This window comes from Aedes albopictus, chromosome 3 (genome assembly GCF_035046485.1).
Source record: "Aedes albopictus strain Foshan chromosome 3, AalbF5, whole genome shotgun sequence".
NCBI lineage: Eukaryota > Metazoa > Arthropoda > Insecta > Diptera > Culicidae > Aedes > Aedes albopictus.
The window spans coordinates 191,617,621-191,623,929 of NC_085138.1; the positions used below are offsets into that span (position 1 = coordinate 191,617,621).

Genomic DNA, 6,309 nt, shown 5'->3' on the forward strand with positions numbered 1-6,309 from the left:
CAGAGAATACCGAAATACCGAAGTACAACTGCGCACATCTATTAGCGTTTTCTCGCACAGCTTTGCGCAATAAGTTTTCTTGCCACAGATAATAATATGCCACAAACTCCGAATCTTTTATCGAAGACTCAGTTTTCATGCAGTTTTCATATGTTTTGGTACATTTTGTTATACAATTTAGATAAAAAAAAATGCTTCAGTTCTATGTAAAATTCGATTTTACAGCCATTGAAATGTCCACTGTATTGAGGTATACTTACCTGTATACGCAAATTCCGCCAATCTTGTAATCACAAGAGCCCTTTACATTTTTACCACTCGTCGTTACACATGCTTGCCTTCTCTTGGTCAGCCAGTCGAACGAAACTGCTCTCCCACGCCGAGTGGTTGCGGTGCCTTATGGCCCGTTCGCTTCCGTAGAGAGAAGCAACGAGCTCGCCCTCAACCATCAGCACTAGCTCTCCGTAGTGAGGAGGAAATCCCTCGTGCAAGTTCTCTCTGCCTCTCGCTTTGTGTCGTCTGGCTCCCAGCATGGTTCGCATTCTTCGTGATGCATTGACAATTTTCCCCGTACCAAACCAACCTGCCCTAACATCGTCGTCGTCATCATCGTCGTCGAATCGTTCCGTGCCAGCCAGTAGCTAGACGGCGAACAATGTGAGCCTTTTTGGAACACCAACGTTTCAGTTGACTTCTCGCGGTCGTTCAATGTGGACAAGTTTCCAGCTCCCGGTAAAGCTCGGCATCACGGATCTCAGTGGAAAGGATCACAGTGTGTGGGTCCCAAAAGAGTCACAGGGGGCTTGTTTGCTGGATTGGTGATGAAAGTGCATCTCAGTGTGGGGAGGACCATCAGGATCTTCGGGTGAGAGTTTCACGAGAGCAGCCAACAGCGGTGGTCTTAACTTGAGCTTGTGGAAAATCCGTGTGATCGCATTAGTGCAGAGCATCTCTGACACTGATAAATGATGAGTGGAAAATGAGTGAGGCTGTTGGGGTTTGTTGGCTTTGATGTCGTATCGAGAGTTACGTGTTGTTGGGGCCGTTGGAACAAGTTCCCGTGAAAGAAGAGAATTTGAAATTCGTTGTTGATCCTGACTTGCTGTTTCTGTTGGATGATGGGACGTGCTCGTATCGAAAATTATTAATGAGAAAAAGTCTCTTGTGAAGGCTTATGGAGATTGGGCAGAATATTGTGAATTATGAAGTTTGTATGAATACACATAATATTATATGCAATGAATGCAAGTTAAAAAAGTTGGAAAATGTGCTACAATTGATGCAGACGTCTGAATTGTAATTATCGTTAATTGGAACAGTGGATTAAGTGGAAGAAACAGTGCAAGTAATCAGTGAACAACCGTTTTATGCTAATTAATAAAGTTGTGGAAAATTTCTTCCCTTCGTCATCATCGGCAGCGCAGTGATAATTAGTGAGCGTAAAATTTTACGAGATAAAAAAACGGAAATCAGAAGAAAGTGAACCAAACGTGCATCGTGGTGAGCTTGAAAAGCACCGCCGGATCACCATAGGAAGCTGAACGGGGAAAAATATCCCCCCGGAAAACACACCGACAACCGACAATTGGATTTACGGAAAGGAGCATCAAATAAATCACTCCCCTTTCGAATGGCAGCAGCAGCAACAGCAGCGATTGCGACGGGATAAAAGGACAAAGTTAGTATAATTGTGTCATTAGACAAAAGCGCACAAAAAGGACTCTGACTCGAAATAAGAGAAATGGCTGTAATTAACGACGACTTGTTTTTTTTTTTTGCAAAGCTCATTTACCGTTTGCAGTATTTGTGATGCATTGAAATGTGTGATCCATTTGGGGGCTTAATTGGAATTACAAATGGAAGCGCACACTGTGGGAAGTGCTAAAATTGTAGAACACATCAAAGGATAGCGTGTTTTGCATGGGGATGCTGGATGTGATGGATAAGCGATTGTACTGGTTTGTTGAGCCCCGTATGATATTCTGATCGACAAAATAGGTTTTGCATGTGTACACAATCGTGAAAAGGATGTGTTTTTTTTAGTCCAGACGGTACACACATTTAATATTAAATTTATAAAGAAGAATTTGTCATTGGACTTTTTTCAATGACAACATGCTCTTCGCCAACCTCTGGGTAAGATCGATTGCATGCTAGACATTTCTTCGAAACAATGCACAAGCAGTTTGCATAAAATTTCGCAATAAACACAGTAGTGAACATCGTTCTGCTTATCTTCTAATCAATGCATCAATTTTTCAAGTATTTCGTGTATTGTGCTTGAAAACGCGTTTTTAAAGCGTGCGAGTGCAGTGCTCCCCAACAAGAAGATTGTAACACAAATATAACGTAATTACAACAATCCCATATAATTCATTGTGATATAATTCTCTTTGAACTTTGGTGTCTTTAGAATCTTTCAAGAATAAGTCTCGACTTTATAAAAACAATTGGCTTTTACTTGTAGTTAGTGATGATGATGATGATAAAAGTGTACCCATCATCAGCGCAAGGTTTACCTATGACTGCAGAACTGATGGTTTGCTGTAGCAGGGCGAATTAAAATTGCTGAATTCCTCCAGTATTTAACAAAAGGTTGTTATCTCATGACCAGTAGTATCATCGAGGTTACTCCAAGTTACTCAGTGAGTGATAACACGATTTATTGAAAAAGTTTTCCAATGGGGTTTTTTTCAAAACTTGGGGTTTGTTTTCCACCTTTCTGGATATAAGCAATTGTTTTTGTCCCTTATTTTCGGTATATTAGCACCCTTTCAGAATGATTTCGGAAAATTTCCTATGAGATTTTAGGAATTTTGCGCCCTTACAATACTCACGTGGATATTAAAAATTTTAGAGCCAAATAATCTTCATAGAGTAGATTGACCATTTCACATCCGAAATATCAGAAAACTGTGTATTTTGAATTTATGTACCCTCTTATCTTTGCGCTCTCATAGTGCCAAAAAATCTCTGTAATATTGGAACTTGCTACAACCATTCTTTCATCCCTGCAACTAAATAGAATACAGTCAGGTTTTTTTCACGTGGTTTTCATTTACAAGATTTTTTTACGCGGATTTTTAAATTCACGCGGTTTTCATTCATCGAATTCATCAAATTTTCATATGTAGAAAAACTCTATAATAATGCTTGGAAAAATTCTGGCCTAAAATTAAAAATCCTCGTAAATGAAAACTGCGAATGAATCCGCGTAAAAAAAACCGCGACGCGGTTTTTTTTACGCGGATTCATTCGCAGTTTTCATTTACGAGGATTTTTAATTTTAGGCCAGAATTTTTCCAAGCATTATTATAGAGTTTTTCTACATATTTCTGTAGTTTTGGTGCTTAACAGCATGAAAAAGGTAGAATATGATGCAGAGTAATTTTCTGGATATCCTAGCACATCCAAACTGTTCTTGAGTTTAAATCCTAAAGTCTACGTCTGTAACGGCAACTTTTTGAATTATACAAAGCAAAGATTTGTAATTTATTATGCCCAGTAAGCCTTTTGAAAGTTCAATAGACAGTGTACCGGTAACTTCATTCATAATACAAAGCTACGACTTGTAATATTTCATGACTTACTGGACATTGCAAAGTTCAATAGACAGCACCAGATCTGTTGAGATGTCTAAGGACATCCAAACCGTTTTTGAGATTACATGAGCTTTTTTCATTGTACAAATTTATTGATTTTTTCTTTTTCTTCTTCTTCTTCTTCTTTATGGCTCTACGTCCCCACTGGGACTTGGCCTGCCTCGCTTCAACTTAGTGTTCTTTGAGCACTTCCACAGTTATTAATTGAAGGGCTTTCTTTGCCTGCCATTGCATGAATTTGTATATTGTGTGGCAAGTACAATGATACATTATGCCCAGGGAGTCGAGAAAATTTTCCCGACCGGAGCGGAAATCGAACCTGCCGTCTCCGGATTGACGATCCATAGCCTTAACCACTAGACTAACTGGAGACCCATGAGATCTATGATTTGTAATCTATTATGTCCAGATATTATTCTTATATCTATTATTGTATCTATCTATGAGATTATTATATCTTTTTTTTATGTCTTTATTATAGAGATTTTCAGCCCTAGGCTGGTTCATCTCTTGAATTTTAACATACAATACATAGTTTTACTTATTTTTACCTAATTTGTTTTTCATACTCCGTGTTTGTACAACTCTGGAGCAACATTTGAAAAGGGCCCAAGAGGTCTTGTGTCTTTTTTCTAAAACGCTCCGTAGGGCATAACAGCAGCCCGCCCACGCAAATGAACACCGTTATCCGAAAGATTGATGTTTGCTCTATCTGATAACGGTCTTAGATTTTGTGAATAAGCTGAGGGGGGCTCAGGAGCGACGTGTGAAGTCATTGTTTACCAATGCTTGTACGCCCTTTTCAAATGTTGCTCCAGAACTCTGGTTTGGCAACTCTGGTTCCGCATTTTACGTTTCGGAGTGTTCTCTTTCCTATCCGATGACAACCGTCGCTTGCCTGCCAATTGTTCTTCGTCGGACTCACCGTCTGATGATTCAGGCTCGCTATTGTCTGCGTTGTTATTAGCATCTACGAGTTCATTACTTTTCGGCATTCGTTTGGGATTATCATTGTTTTTCAACGATGAACGTTGTGGCTGCGGAGCATCCAGCGGTTGGAAGTCCGCTTCTGCAAGAGCGTATGTTTTGCCGGTCTTTGTTGCGTTGGCTTGCGGTGTGATGTTGTTGAAGCTTCGTGGATGAGGCTTTTTCGTCTTCGGTTGACTCGGATACGTGATCATCGTGATGTCATTGCCGATGGTCACATACGACGGAATTGGATGAGTGAGCTGGATTCTCACTACTCGAACCCCGTTGTAGAGCCCAGGAAAATAGTGTTTCCACCTTTTCCTGGAAATGGAAAGAACGGTTCCATATTTGCGAAGATGTTCGACAATCACCGAGGAAGGTGTATTCGGTGCTTTTCTAATTATGTCAGTTTAACTCGCATTGGTGTACAAACTAAATCGCATAAAAGTGAAAATAAACTCGTTCAAATGTACATACAAACTCGGATAAGCTAGAATCGTTAACGTTGGCATATTGTGATGTGATATGTAAAAACAATGAAAGAGGTGCTGTTGGAGTGCCAAAAGGCTAAAAGAAAGTGAAAAGTCATAATTATGGTTACAAAACAGGTTACAAAGTCATCATTATTGTTTTGTTGACCTTATAATTAACAATGGGTGGTGCTAGCAAGAGAGGAGTAGTGGTAACTGTGCGGGAAATCATGCTACATCATTTTGATTTCCAAAGAGTCTGCTGAACACGTACAGCGCACGGAAGCCAAATGCATTCCAACAAGTACTGAGCTGATTTAATCAGTGTGTTTCATAAGTAGTGTTTGGTGCTAAGTGTGAAGTGCGGCTCGGTAAACCAAAGGTTATTAGTTCGATACTTAGGTGACAAGATTTTTTTATTTCGAATATTTTAAGTCGCATAAGGTGCTATATTACGTCGCAATAGTGCATACCGTACATCGCATAAGATATCGCTTCAAGTCATATAGCGTAATTATTTTCTCGTCATTGCACGTATAGCGCCTCCACTTTTGTATGCATAAGGCACTTTTACTGCATCTTATGCGATGTAACTTTACCGTATAAAAGTACGTATAACATGAACATACACGGTGTGTTTATAGAGCAACTTTAAAACAAAAAAATAAGTAAGTCTGAAATTTTGCCCAGTGATACTTTGGGCCATTCCCTTCAATTTGCTGGGTCGGTTAAAAACATCCATCGGGGGGTCTAGAACAAAATTTTTTTTTGAAGGTTTTTCATGCAAATACTGTTAAAAGCGCATATTGTAAATTATTGCATCTCCTACAAATAGTCACAACTTTTTTGTCTTTGAAGATAGAACCATACAATTTTTAGGCGTTTCGAAGTAGTATGCGTAGATGACTGTGTGAAAATTTCATTGAAATATGATGAAAATTTTTCAAGTAATAGCAAAACTATCAAACGCATTCTAAAATACTAAGCTTAGTAGCAAACGATCAACAAAATATCTATATTTTTTATACAATAATACATGAAAAATATTTTATTCTAAACACCTTGAGTCATTATGATGGCGGTACTGTGAAAACTTGTTTTTCAAATGATGAACAGATACATAGTTAAATACATGAAAGGAAAACACACTGTCATTATGTAGCTTTTCACTAAAGTATTAATTATTTATTTCAAGAACGTGGTTTTGCATATACATGTTCACAAGTACAAGTATGCCTCTATTACGAATCCTATAAGGGGCCATTCAT

The 6,309-nt window shown here is 38.8% G+C and overlaps 1 protein-coding gene across 2 annotated transcripts in view; it reads left to right on the forward strand.

The window, feature by feature from the left end:
- The first annotated feature begins 322 nt into the window (after nt 1–322).
- Nucleotides 323–6,309, forward strand: part of LOC109429102 (irregular chiasm C-roughest protein) — a 457,292-nt gene continuing 451,305 nt past the window's right edge. Inside the window, exon 1 of one of the 2 annotated variants that reach the window (XM_029863148.2) lies at nt 323–1,678. The gene's annotated coding sequence lies outside the window, so the exon portion shown is untranslated. The remainder of the gene's footprint in view (nt 1,679–6,309) is intronic. The other variant, XM_029863147.2, reaches the window with a different exon arrangement.